This window comes from Coptis chinensis, chromosome 7, assembly GCF_015680905.1.
Source record: "Coptis chinensis isolate HL-2020 chromosome 7, ASM1568090v1, whole genome shotgun sequence".
Classification (NCBI taxonomy): Eukaryota; Viridiplantae; Streptophyta; class Magnoliopsida; order Ranunculales; family Ranunculaceae; genus Coptis; species Coptis chinensis.
This window is the reverse complement of record NC_141462.1, coordinates 68,158,998-68,170,688: the sequence shown is the minus strand read 5'-3', so window position 1 is coordinate 68,170,688 and position 11,691 is coordinate 68,158,998. Positions and strand designations below refer to the sequence as shown.

At 38.6% G+C, this 11,691-nt stretch overlaps 1 long non-coding RNA gene across 6 annotated transcripts; it reads left to right on the top strand.

Moving 5' to 3' along the window:
- Positions 1-2,597: 2,597 nt before the first annotated feature.
- Positions 2,598-10,347, top strand: LOC147488527 (uncharacterized). Of its 6 annotated transcripts, none has more exons than XR_015201096.1 (8): positions 2,598-4,616; positions 4,956-5,548; positions 5,713-5,997; positions 6,097-6,282; positions 6,542-7,397; positions 7,499-7,751; positions 9,708-9,786; positions 9,925-10,347. It is a non-coding gene; the product is annotated as an uncharacterized LOC147488527 (long non-coding RNA). The 6 variants fall into 6 exon arrangements; XR_015201099.1 differs by having other exon boundaries at positions 6,542-7,751; positions 9,925-9,993; positions 10,118-10,347; XR_015201095.1 differs by having other exon boundaries at positions 6,589-7,751.
- The last annotated feature ends 1,344 nt before the right edge of the window (positions 10,348-11,691 follow it).

Below are 11,691 nucleotides of genomic sequence, written 5' to 3'. Positions count from 1 at the left end.
AAATTCCCACCCCCTCTATCAACTGATAGAGTTTTTTGACACTTGGGGTATAAATTTTCCACTCTATACGGTTTACACTCTATTGGAAATGCTCTTACACCCAAAGTGTCAAAAAATTATATCCAATAGGAGTGCTAAACCGTCAGTTGATAGAGGGGGTGGGGATAATATAAAGAATAAGCCAAAACCATTAGAATTTCTGCTTTGGGAAATTCTGCCCACCGTAAAAGGAAAACCATAATAGAGAATGGATCCAATGAAAAGCCCAACCATATTCTAAAGTCCGCGTTTTATATTTACAATCTTGACGCTTGCACGATTTTCAAACGGAGAAGAAATTGAAGGGTTATAGTAAACCTACGATAAGGAATTAAGGGCGGTCTTAAGGCTGTAAAAACGAAACACAGTTGTTCCTGAAAAGTTATTAGTTGGGGTGTTATTCCAGCGGTTCATCTTGATCTCACGTGTTGGACTGAAGTTTCAGTGGCTTGGCAACCAAGTTTGAGTAGGAGACGAACTAGAATTAATAAAAACTCGTGTCCTAATACTATTAGGGTCCGGAAACACGTTAAGCTTGCTCAGCGTCTATATAAGATGCATTCCCATTTGTTTCTGTAACGAAGGTATTTATCAAACTATCTCTCAAGTGTCAAACCCTATTTACTACCAGCCCTCTCATATCCTTCTTCTCTTCAATTTCTTCTAAACAATGAAAAAAGAGTCTCATTATCAGCGTTTTGATAGGGGCAAACAAGAACAGCATATCATTGTGATGAGACATGGTGATCGGTTAGACTGTGCAGATTCACTTTGGCAATCAACAGCAGAACGACGCAGGTAAAGCTAGAGCTTTCTCCATAGGAAAACAATTCAAGGACAATCTTTCAGTACCAATCCACCGAGTTATTGTATCGCCTTTCTTGCGTTGCGTACAAACGGCTTCACAGATTGTATCAGCACTATGTACTGTCGACGATAACCCAAACTACATGGACATAGATAATGAGGTCAAGGTAACGATCGAGTATGGATTGTGTGAGGTCTTCAATAGAAGAAACTTGGCTAGGGCTCCTAAACACGGGAAAAACGTCGGATTTAATGTCTCGGAGATGGGACAGTGGAAACAATGGAACCTTTATGCGACCAGTTGCCAGATTGGCAAGAGCGACCTGAATCTGCAAAGCTTAGATATGCAACGGTTATTCGCTCGCTAGCACAGAGGTTTCCGTTCGAAAACTTGCTACTCGTTACGCATAAGATGGGAGTCAAGACAGCTGTTTCTTCATTCAGGAAAGATAAGTATGTTTACGATGTTGATTATTGCGGATATTCACACTTAAAAAGACATCTTTTATAGACCAAAAAAGTATCTTATTACCGGAGTCTATGACGTGATTACCAAAAGTGGGGAATCTGGTATTAAATTCTGCCCGCTCATTGACAAGGCCCTATATGTATCATGATGTCTTCTAGTTTTTGTACAGATAAATTCTTTGGCATCCCATCCAACCGTTCTGGATTACAAAAGAATTGAAACAACTTCCTCGAGCTTGTAAAGTTGTAAATGCTTACAATTTTTCCAAAATTTTAATACAGTTTTTATGTTTAGTTTCACATAATTCACTGTTTTTATTATCCACTCATTGTTTATACTTGATACTGTAACAGAGCAGAATGTACGTACCAGTGAGCCATAACAACACAGATGCTCTTTTCTTGCAGTTGTTGACTACTTGTGAGAGATTGAGACTAAGTTCATTGCTGGAAACTTTGAGGTAACAACAAAAGGTAGAAAATCTGGTATGGTGTTTAATACTGTAGCCTGTTGAGTGCACGCTAAGTAAGACGTTTGTGAGGCATAACACGGTGTATTCCTCAGTTTGTGTCATAGACTAGAATATAATGTTCTTGACAATGGTGTTCATACAATTATATTGTAGACAGTATGCATTTGTTAATTGGATGAACACAGCTGTTGTTACTCAAAATTTAACAAACTTTTGTTTTAGTCTGTCTCGTCATTGTGAATTGTATTAGTTTAGCGAATTAGGTTGGATAATCTAAGCAGTGTGAGTTGTAAGTGAATTTATCTAATGGTACTTGTGGAAAGGTTTAGGAACAGTTGAAAAGCATATGCAAGAGAAGGTTTCCTGAAAAACGAGCTAACAGGATGCAGAACGGTTTAAACTTATTCCAGGGAGAAAGATCTTTTTCTCATTTGCGTATTTGATTTTCCAAATCTCAATGTTGCCTGTTGTAAAAACATCCAGCTTTAATTAACCTATGCGTGCTTAAGTTATAAGAAATGTCATTGTCGCTGAAGGTTCGGTTGAGTGAGAAGCAAAATGTTAAACATTTATGTCTCCATTTCCTAAATTTGTATTCCTGGTTATTCAAAAGCACCTTTAGTTGACTTTCGGCATGATATATTCTTGTTTCTCTTGATTCTGTGTCTGTTCCTCTAATTTTTCTTTCTTACTCTTTCAATCGATAAACAACACTGTTTCCATTAAATACCTAACCTGTAGACATAAAAAATTCTTCAACTGCAAAAAAATTGTACTGGAATACTTTGTCCTGGCAATGAAATTGGCCTTTATACGGTTATTCCAATAGATTAGTAACTGGACAGTTGTCCTTGTACATACGGACACTAGGGCGTGTCTTGTCTAGAAAATCACTTTTGCAAATTTTGTGTGATTCACGATTAAGGTCCAGAAAATGTGCTCATTGTTTTAGTTTAAATCTCTGTAACCCCCTAAATGTAAGCCACAAGTCATTTTGCATCTGCTATTAAGCTTGGGAGCCAGAGCATTATGATATGTACTATATATACATGCATGGTCTAATGATTTCCCTCATATCCAACGCGCAATTGCCATGTAGATCAGGACACAGTCACAGTCCATGGAGGATGAATTATGGTTGCGTTAGAACATTGGAAGCCAGGACTTGAGAAGAAAATACGCGCAACTATTTTGTGAATTAGGGGAAGGGGAATTCCCTCTTATATTCCATGCAAATAGGATAAAGGGTTATGAGTTGTTTGGTCTTATGAAGTGTATATTTTCGGCAACATATTCAGTCTTTCTGGATGTTGGAAAAGTTCATGTTGATTTGGCGTGTGTGAAAATTTTGGTCAGTATTGTTATATGGATATTCATCCCAAGAGGTGCTTGTGTTTTATTCTGTTTTCTCTTCTTTTTCTTTATTTCTCATTGTAATGGCTTCTTACGTAATTTATATGTGGTCTGAGCATTCTGTACGTCAATTTCAGTTTGGATAACATGAGTAGTGCAAGAATACAATAAAACTAGCTATAGAACTTGGGTGTTCTTTGATAGCTAGAACTTTGGGTGGTCCTTTTTCTTGTGTATCACATTATCCAAATCATAAAGCAAGACCACTCTATAGACAAAACACATTTCAGAAGTCTTTGTATAGTTCTGTGAGCTTCAATCCCATATTCATCCAATTATCTGTTTTCTGCTCCAGCGTCCCTTGGCACCAAAGATAAACATCAGCTCATGGCAAGTGAATTGAAGGAGTTTCAGTAATTATCAAGAAACTTTCTTCTTTACGCAAGGGAAAGGTCTGATTATCCCCATGTGCACCACTAGTACACTTTGTCAATAATATTTTCCCACGTTTGTGGAGACGTCTTATTACTCTAATTCTCATTCAAATTAGTTAGAACTACCATTTTGATCGATTCCATCATATCCAAGTTACAAATTTATTACTCTAGTTTATGATTGCTGTGGATGATGAAAAGGAGGATGTTGAAGGAAATCTTGTCATGGCAGCATCTCTTATTAATCCTCAAGCCATGTTGTTTATGGTGAAGCATGGGTCCGGAATTGTATATGTAGGCATGAAAGAAGAGGACCTAGAAAGGCTTGATCTTCCCCTGATGTCACCATCTTCTAAAGTAGGCGACCCATCTCAGTTTACATCGTTACAGTTGTATGTAACTCTGCTCTGCATTCAAATTTGTAAAATTGAAAGATTCTACTTTAATGTGGATCCAGCCGAATAACCAGCTTAATGGGCATCAGAGGCAGAGGATATCGACCGAAGATACTCCCCTGTTGGTGCTGATGACAACTCATTTTTTTCGGGATCCTCCCTGCTTCTCAAGGCGAGTCCCACTATGACTCATCTGCGTTAGCGGGCAGGCCTCACTACTTATAGCCCTCTATGAGTCTTACCCCACTACAGAATATGTGAAGTTCCAAATTCTTAGTAATTACAATCCCAACATATTCCTATCTGATTCCCCTTGTGAGGATGCAAAAGTTGTGTATCCACAGGAGTGTTGACCTCCAACAGGGAGAAGACTGTACGCAGTGTTGTCATCTCATTCTAAACCAGAAGTTTTCAGAAGACCGGCCAGGCCATGTACTTCCTCTAATGTACAGAAATGGTGGAGTTCTAAGTAGAGTTGGTCATACGGAGGCCTCAGTTGATTTAGTTAGTCTAGCAGGATTACCACCGATATCTGCTCTTTCAGCTATCATTGATGCCGAAGATGGTTCAATTGCCCGCTTGCCATTTCTAAGAAAAATGGCCTTGGAATACGGTTTGCTAATTGTCTCCATCACTGATCTCATCAGGTACGTTTGCACTATGAATCATATGTGTTACGTACATTTGGAAGAAATGTCTTTCTTTGATCCTGGTTAAATTAGTATTTTCTTTATGTTATAGAAAAGGTGATGCTATTTGCCTTTTTGGCTGAACTATACACCCAGGGTCAAAGTTTTTTTTATTGTAGCTTGTTCACTATATCAGAGTACAAAAAAGCTTTAGCCGAATATGAGCATATTTGTTTCAGGTCTATACCCTTACTAGTTTGTTTTTACTCCTTGAGCATCACTATGCTTATTTACTCTTATTGAAAATCTCAGAATTAAGTAATTCTCATTACCACTAGCTTATTTCAATATTTGCAGGTATAGAAGAAAAAGGGAGAAGCTGGTCGAAAGAATTGCTGTATCCTGATTGCCCACAAAATGGGGTCTATTTCAGGTCTACTGCTATCGTTCAAGATTAGACGGAACAAAACTTATAGCCATTGTGAAGGTGACCATGCAAGACGGCGTATAAGTTATTAAGAGTTACATAGTATCTCCAATTCTGTTCCAAAAGTAGGCATAAAAAATCTTGAGATGGAACACATAGTCGGTATACTTCCTTCATTTGGTTTTCAGCTTTGATATGTTAAACTACAATACCAACCCAATATCAGGGTAGCATCGGATATGGGCAAGATATTCTTGTAAGGGTGCACTCAGAGTGCTTAACTGGAGATATATTTGGATCAGCTAGATGTGATTGTGGTAACCAGTTAGCATTGGCAGTGCAAGTAGTTGAGCAGGCCGGTCGAGGTGTAGTGCTGTATCTTCATGGCCATGTGGGAAGAGGAATCGGCTTGGGTCATAAACTCATGGCCTATAATTTGCAGGACCAAGGACACGATACAGTTGAAGCTAATTTGGAACTCGGGTTTTCAGCTGATGCTCGCGACTATGGCATTGGAGCTCAGGTGCGACATCAATTTTCAATCATTCTTGTTTCACTAATTTATGTGTGGTAGTGCACTTGACAGTTGAAATGTGAACCCAGTATGCTACTGGTACTCCGTTGTTTCAGTAAATTTCATCACCAGTAGATGACTATTAACTTTAATCATTCTTTTGCTGCTACCAGATTCTAAGGGACATAAGGGTCCGCACAATGCCCTTGATGACAAACAAACCAGCCAAATTCACTGGTCTGAAGGGCTATGGTTTGGCTGTTGTTGGCCGAGTTCCAGTTATTTCACCCATAACACGTAACAAAATGGGCCACATCTATGGCTCCGACCAATCGTCTGCTGGACTTCCTGATCCTATTGCAAATTTTAATGGGCCACATTAGAAATGAGTTTGGGAAACTGAAAAAGAAAGGCAGCAAAAGAAAGAGGGGGCAATTTGTGGAAATGTGGAAGAAAAAGTATATATTTTTCACCTTGTTTTCATACCATTCTCTCTTTCATACCATTCATACTTTTTCCAAACAGAAACACTTTTCCTTCTTCTTGTTTTTTTGAAGAGAGAAAAAAAATGGTGGAGCTAGTAAAGACAAGTACGGGCAGTTCAGTAGAAGGAGGAGAAGAACAGTACTTGTTGGAGTCAGGAAATGAGGAAAGGTCTTGGAGGTTAAACTTTGATGGCATTCAATGATGTTCTGAGTATGCTGAAAAGCCACCTCCACATCATTACTGTCTTGGTGTCTTAGGTGAGTGCAACTTCACAGTATGTTTTTGTATGGTTTTTGTTTTTAGTATAGATTCGGTTTAGCTGTTTTTAGTCAAGTTTGACTTTTTAAGCTAATACCATTTGCACTAAAACTTACAAAAAAGATTGTGTTTTGACATTTTTTTTACTAAGTAGTTGGTGTGACTTGTTTAAAATCTTGGAGTTGTTACATGATTGATTTAATGAGTTCTGTAAATATATTAGTAGTTATAATGTGTTATTGGCTCTGTGTTGTGTAGAGAATAGATTTGTTATGCGAATCTTGATTGGTTCGTGCAAAAAATAGGCTTTGAGAAGTTAAGAATGAGATCACAATGGATGCCAAACTCGATCGCCTTTACAAGGGGAAGAAAAGTTCTGATTCAGTTTTTATTTCAGTTCTGTTAAAGACATTGGTAGCACAACCACCCAAGACAACTACAGATCTTGGGAAGTTACAATTTTAATTCTTTTGCATATCAAACATAATCTAAATATGGTTGTAGCGGTGGATTTACTTTTGCTTAGGCAGGACTACTTTTACATACGCCTATAAAAAAAAACACTATTTTTATATACATTTAATGTTGCTCTTTGTTCATTCTCTTTACTCCAGAGAGATAATTGAATGCCTCTGTTTTACTAAGAATCTTCATAATCTGCAAGTGTGAAATGATATTTCCAGAAAACGAGCGAAATGATAAAAGTATAAACACCCTGGGAACCTATGTATACATTGGACACATTTTAATTGTCTAATTTAGTGTCTAAGTGTACTAGAAATGCTTTTGGATTAGGGTTAATTAGTATTACCCCCTACTAGATGAGCCAATTAGGATTTCCCCCCCACTAGATGGGGAAATTAGGGTCTCCCCCAAGTACACACAAAAAAAAAAAAAAATTTAGGTTGACTGTGTTTTTTTTGTGTGTATTTGGGGGGTGGACCCTAATTTAGAAAGTGTGTGAACCTTTTTTTGATTTCTTTGTTTGTGGGTCTAGCTTCCGAAGATGTGGTTGCCTAGTAATCTGGTATTACCAGTAGCAGGTAGAAATAATGGAAGAGTTCAATGAATGGATGCCTTAGCAGAGCGTGGTTTTCTTCCTGGGATGTCAAAGGTTTATATGATCTCTAGCTTTTATTGGTTTTCTCTTAGAGAGGGGTACTACAGCAGTAATTAATTTTTATCACGTTAAATGGTTAAATGTGCTTTTGTCAGTTTCTAGGAAGAGCGAGATAAGTTGGCTAGGAGTGAGACGATGGTCATCAGAATATCAAATATTGCAAACATGATTCTTTTTGTTGCTAAAGTTTATTCATCAATCAGGAGTGGTTCATTGGCCATCATAGCATCTACGTTAGACTCACTTCTAGATCTATTGCCGGGTTTCATTTTGTGGTTCACAGCATTCATTATGCAGATGCAGAACCTCTGTCAGTATCCTATCGGGAGGAAACGTATGCAACCGCTGGTCAGTTACCTTCTGTAAACTTTTTATTAGTAGAGTCATATGCATCATGGTTGAGAGTAATTTAAGTTCTTATGTTTCTTGACATGTGTTGCAAATGGTGTCGAAAATTAACTTGGAATCTTATTCTTAAAGAACTTTTGCACACTACAGTTGTACTAGTACCTCATCATAGGGCATGTGTATGGATGGGTTTGTTGTTCAGGCATTTTTCAATCGGATAAGTTGGAAATATTCTCTAAGACATTGCACACCCATTGGCTTACTCTTAAAGTGGGACACATTGTAGAAGTATTACCCATTGCCTCTTTAAGGGTATTGGCATATTGCTAAAGAAAATTGTTTAGAAAACAGTTTTTTTGTTTTAAAAATTTTTAATCCAAAAAAAATATTTTATTGAATATTGGAAAGAAATCATACAGAAGTGGTAGGGGACAAGCACGCTACAATTTGCAAAGCATCTCTGAACAGCAAAAGTTATTTTTGCTGTGATAATTTCCCGTGTAATAATTTTTATAATAATGTTCACGTATTGCCCTAATTTTTTTTTTCTTCTAAAAGGTTTTGTATCATATAGCAAAAATGTGTTACAAAGTAGCTTCCAAAGAATAAGAGATAAGAATGGAGTGCTTGATATGTAGCACTAACTTTACACCATTTCTGTTCACAAATCTTTAGTATGTCGTGTCCTTGCTTTCCATTCTATGTAGAAAGGATGGCCTAGAATTCCACCATTGCCTCGTTCCCTTGGGCAGACAAACTGTTTGTCTTGGGCCTCGCTCCACACACTGGTGATATTTATCTGATCTGATTAGGTTTTCATTTGATCCCAGGCTGCTTTGAGCCTCTGATGCACCTTGTCTTCTTGAATTGTTTTAAGTGCAGGTTTACAATCAGATTCGAACCATATATTCCTCCATCCCATTTCAATTTCCTTATTCCCTCCAATATGGCAAAGCTTCCAGCAATGCCTAGTCTTCCAATATAAGCACCAATGACTGCACCATTACTCTCCCTATGAAGTATTACCCATGCAGTGGTGTAGTGGTATATGTTGGTGTAGTTTAGATGAAATTGTATTGAAGCTTGTGAGTGAATCAGCAAAGGCAGGCAGAATATTATTGTGATCTGCACGTTGTGTTGAACTTGTAGGAATTGGCTCCCTCAATTGAACCATATCAGAGGCGGAGTTTCCTCAAACGAATTCCGTTGTTTTACTCTTGTTCTTTGGTTTTTTACTTTTATTTAGCTTATGGTTTAGTCATTTTGAGAGCTGCTAAGTCACGTGTGATGGTAGACATGTGGCTTTTTGTTTTATCATAGGCTAATTTAGTAACTCGTAGAACCTCAAGTTATATGCCTCTGAACCTCGACATATTTTTGCTGTAGAGATTCCCATTTATGTTCTTCCATAAGCCAACGAGGTAAGTGAAGGTGTCCAGTGGCCTACTGGTCAAGACTTGGGAGGTTGGGCCCGAGGTCTTGTGTATGATTTTCCCCTTCATATGGGTTAAAGGGAATTTAAGGGTTAAGGGAATAAATTTCAAACGATCAAAAAATGAAAGTACAAAATACAAAAAGAAAAAGTGATAAAAGCTGCTTTCCATTGTTCCTGCAGTAAAGGACTATCATTCTTGCACCTGTCGAGCAACTCAGTAACTGTAGCTACTATTATGATAATGAACATCCTCATGTACTAAAATCATAAGTTAGATTTCTGAAGAATGCCAATAATCGGCACTTTCCCCCAGTTCATATTTACGTTTAGTTACTATTTCAACTATACTTCTAAAAGTATTCATTATATCTTGTGGTTAATTTATGAGAAGAAAGAAAAACAAGCAGCCACATTACTTCTTTTAACTTATAGTTCTCTTCATATGTAAAAAAGATTGTGCGTAGCAATGGATTGTTTAGTTGGTTTATCATACTCATTTTCTCGAATGAAAATGCTTGCAGGGAATCCTTGTTTTTGCCTAGGTTATGGCGACATTTGGTCTGCAAATCATCTTGGAGTCAGTTCGGACATTGGTATGATGTAAGTGCATCATTGAAGTATAGTTGATTTTTTTCACAGCTTGAATCGCGGCGCTGCTGCTTCAATTTTCCATTTGTTGATTGACATATTTTGTACTCCCAATTCTGCACTTAATTGATATTGGTTTGTTGGCTGTAGGAGGATAAGTTTCACTTGACTAAGGAGCAAGAGGCATGGGCCATCTCCATCATGCTATCAGTAACTCTGGTTAAGCTCCTCCTAGTATTTTACTGCAGCTCTTTCACAAATGAGATCGTCAAAGCTTTTCCTCAGGATCACTTCTTTGATGTCATCACTAACATTATTTATCTTGATGCTGCACTCCTTGCAGATTACATAAATGACTTTATGGACCCTGTGGGAGGTATACTTGTAAGTGATGTAACCCCTTTTCCTTTCGAGGAGTAGCTGCCTAAGCATGAAGATGAAATTTTCTATTTTCATCTATGCTAATGCTCATTAGGAACACTCTTTGATCCATTCTGTAATAGGGTAAACTTAGGTTAAGATCTATACTTACTACTGAAGTTCACATCTTGGCAAAAGACTTGTCTTCTCCTATTTCTGTCCATTTGTTAGAGCATTTCTGTCCAACCAGATCTGGCCGTTAACTATATTAGGACAACCGATCTGACTGTGTGGTTTTACTATTATTATTATACAGGACTGACATTATCTAATATTATTGTGAGGGAGTAATATTCATATCCAATGAATATCAAGCGCGTGTCCAGCACAAACATGAATGCAGATCGACCATCAATCCTCGTCCTCGTAGCTTGCTTCATAGCGACTCAACTATGGCAATCGATCTGACTAATCAGTAGTCAACCGACCTGAAGTCTTCGTCACACGAGATCGCTTCATAGTGACTCGCTACACACGAACGACCTCTCTCCAACAGCGATCTCCCAGATTCTCGCTTGTACTAACGGTCAGTAATGTAAGTCTTAAATACCATCATCAAGACCGTAGCTTCAGGCATGCTCCACCATAAATGTTCTTAACTCGTCATCATGGTGTGTGAGTGACCTGAGGACCTGGATTTGATCGGATGTGCGAGAGCCGGAGGCGCAAACCCCTTGCCTATATAAAGAGGATGAGGAATTACGTCAAACCTGATTCAAGTCCCCCCTCCCAGAGAGAGAACTTGATACGTATGCAGTTCGTCCATACGAACTCGGTCCAACCTAATTAACCATTCTATCTCCTCCAAATTACCTACACCTGTAAGGTTAGATGAAATATAACCTTTAATTGGCGCCGTTTGTGGATCGAATTTCTTGAAAATTCATCTACTCAAAATTTACATTACTTCTAGCTATCGTCTTAGAATTGCAAATTTTCACGCCCACGAAGCATGGAAAGCCTCGAAGATCAACTGAAGATTATGGCTACCCAGATAGAAGCCATGAACGGTAGCATCATCCAGCTCCGAGAGGAAAGCGCCGCTCTCAAAACCTAGGTCGAGTTCCAGAGCCCAAACGGGATTACCGCTGAGGACAGGATCAATGAGGTCAACCAGCAGATCAATAGCCTCTCCCAGCGGATCGAACAAAGTACTGGGAAAAAGGACGCCACTCAGGTCGTGCATAAGATGTTGAAGACGTACCGGGCATCACCTTTCACACTCGAGGTACTCAATAAACCCTCTCCCCTAGGATTTCATTCAGCCTTGATTCGCAATGTACGACGACAGCACGTGCCCGGGTCAGCACGTAGCTCGCTATATTCAGAGCCTTGCACTCTACAGTGCGCAAGAATTCGATCACCTGCAATGCCGCTTGTTCCCAGCAAGTTTAAAGGATGGAGCTCTCGACTGGTTCTACTCGCTAGGACCAAACTCAATCGACAGCTTCGAAAAGCTCACTGACCGGTTTGCCAGCCATTATGTCCACAATAGAC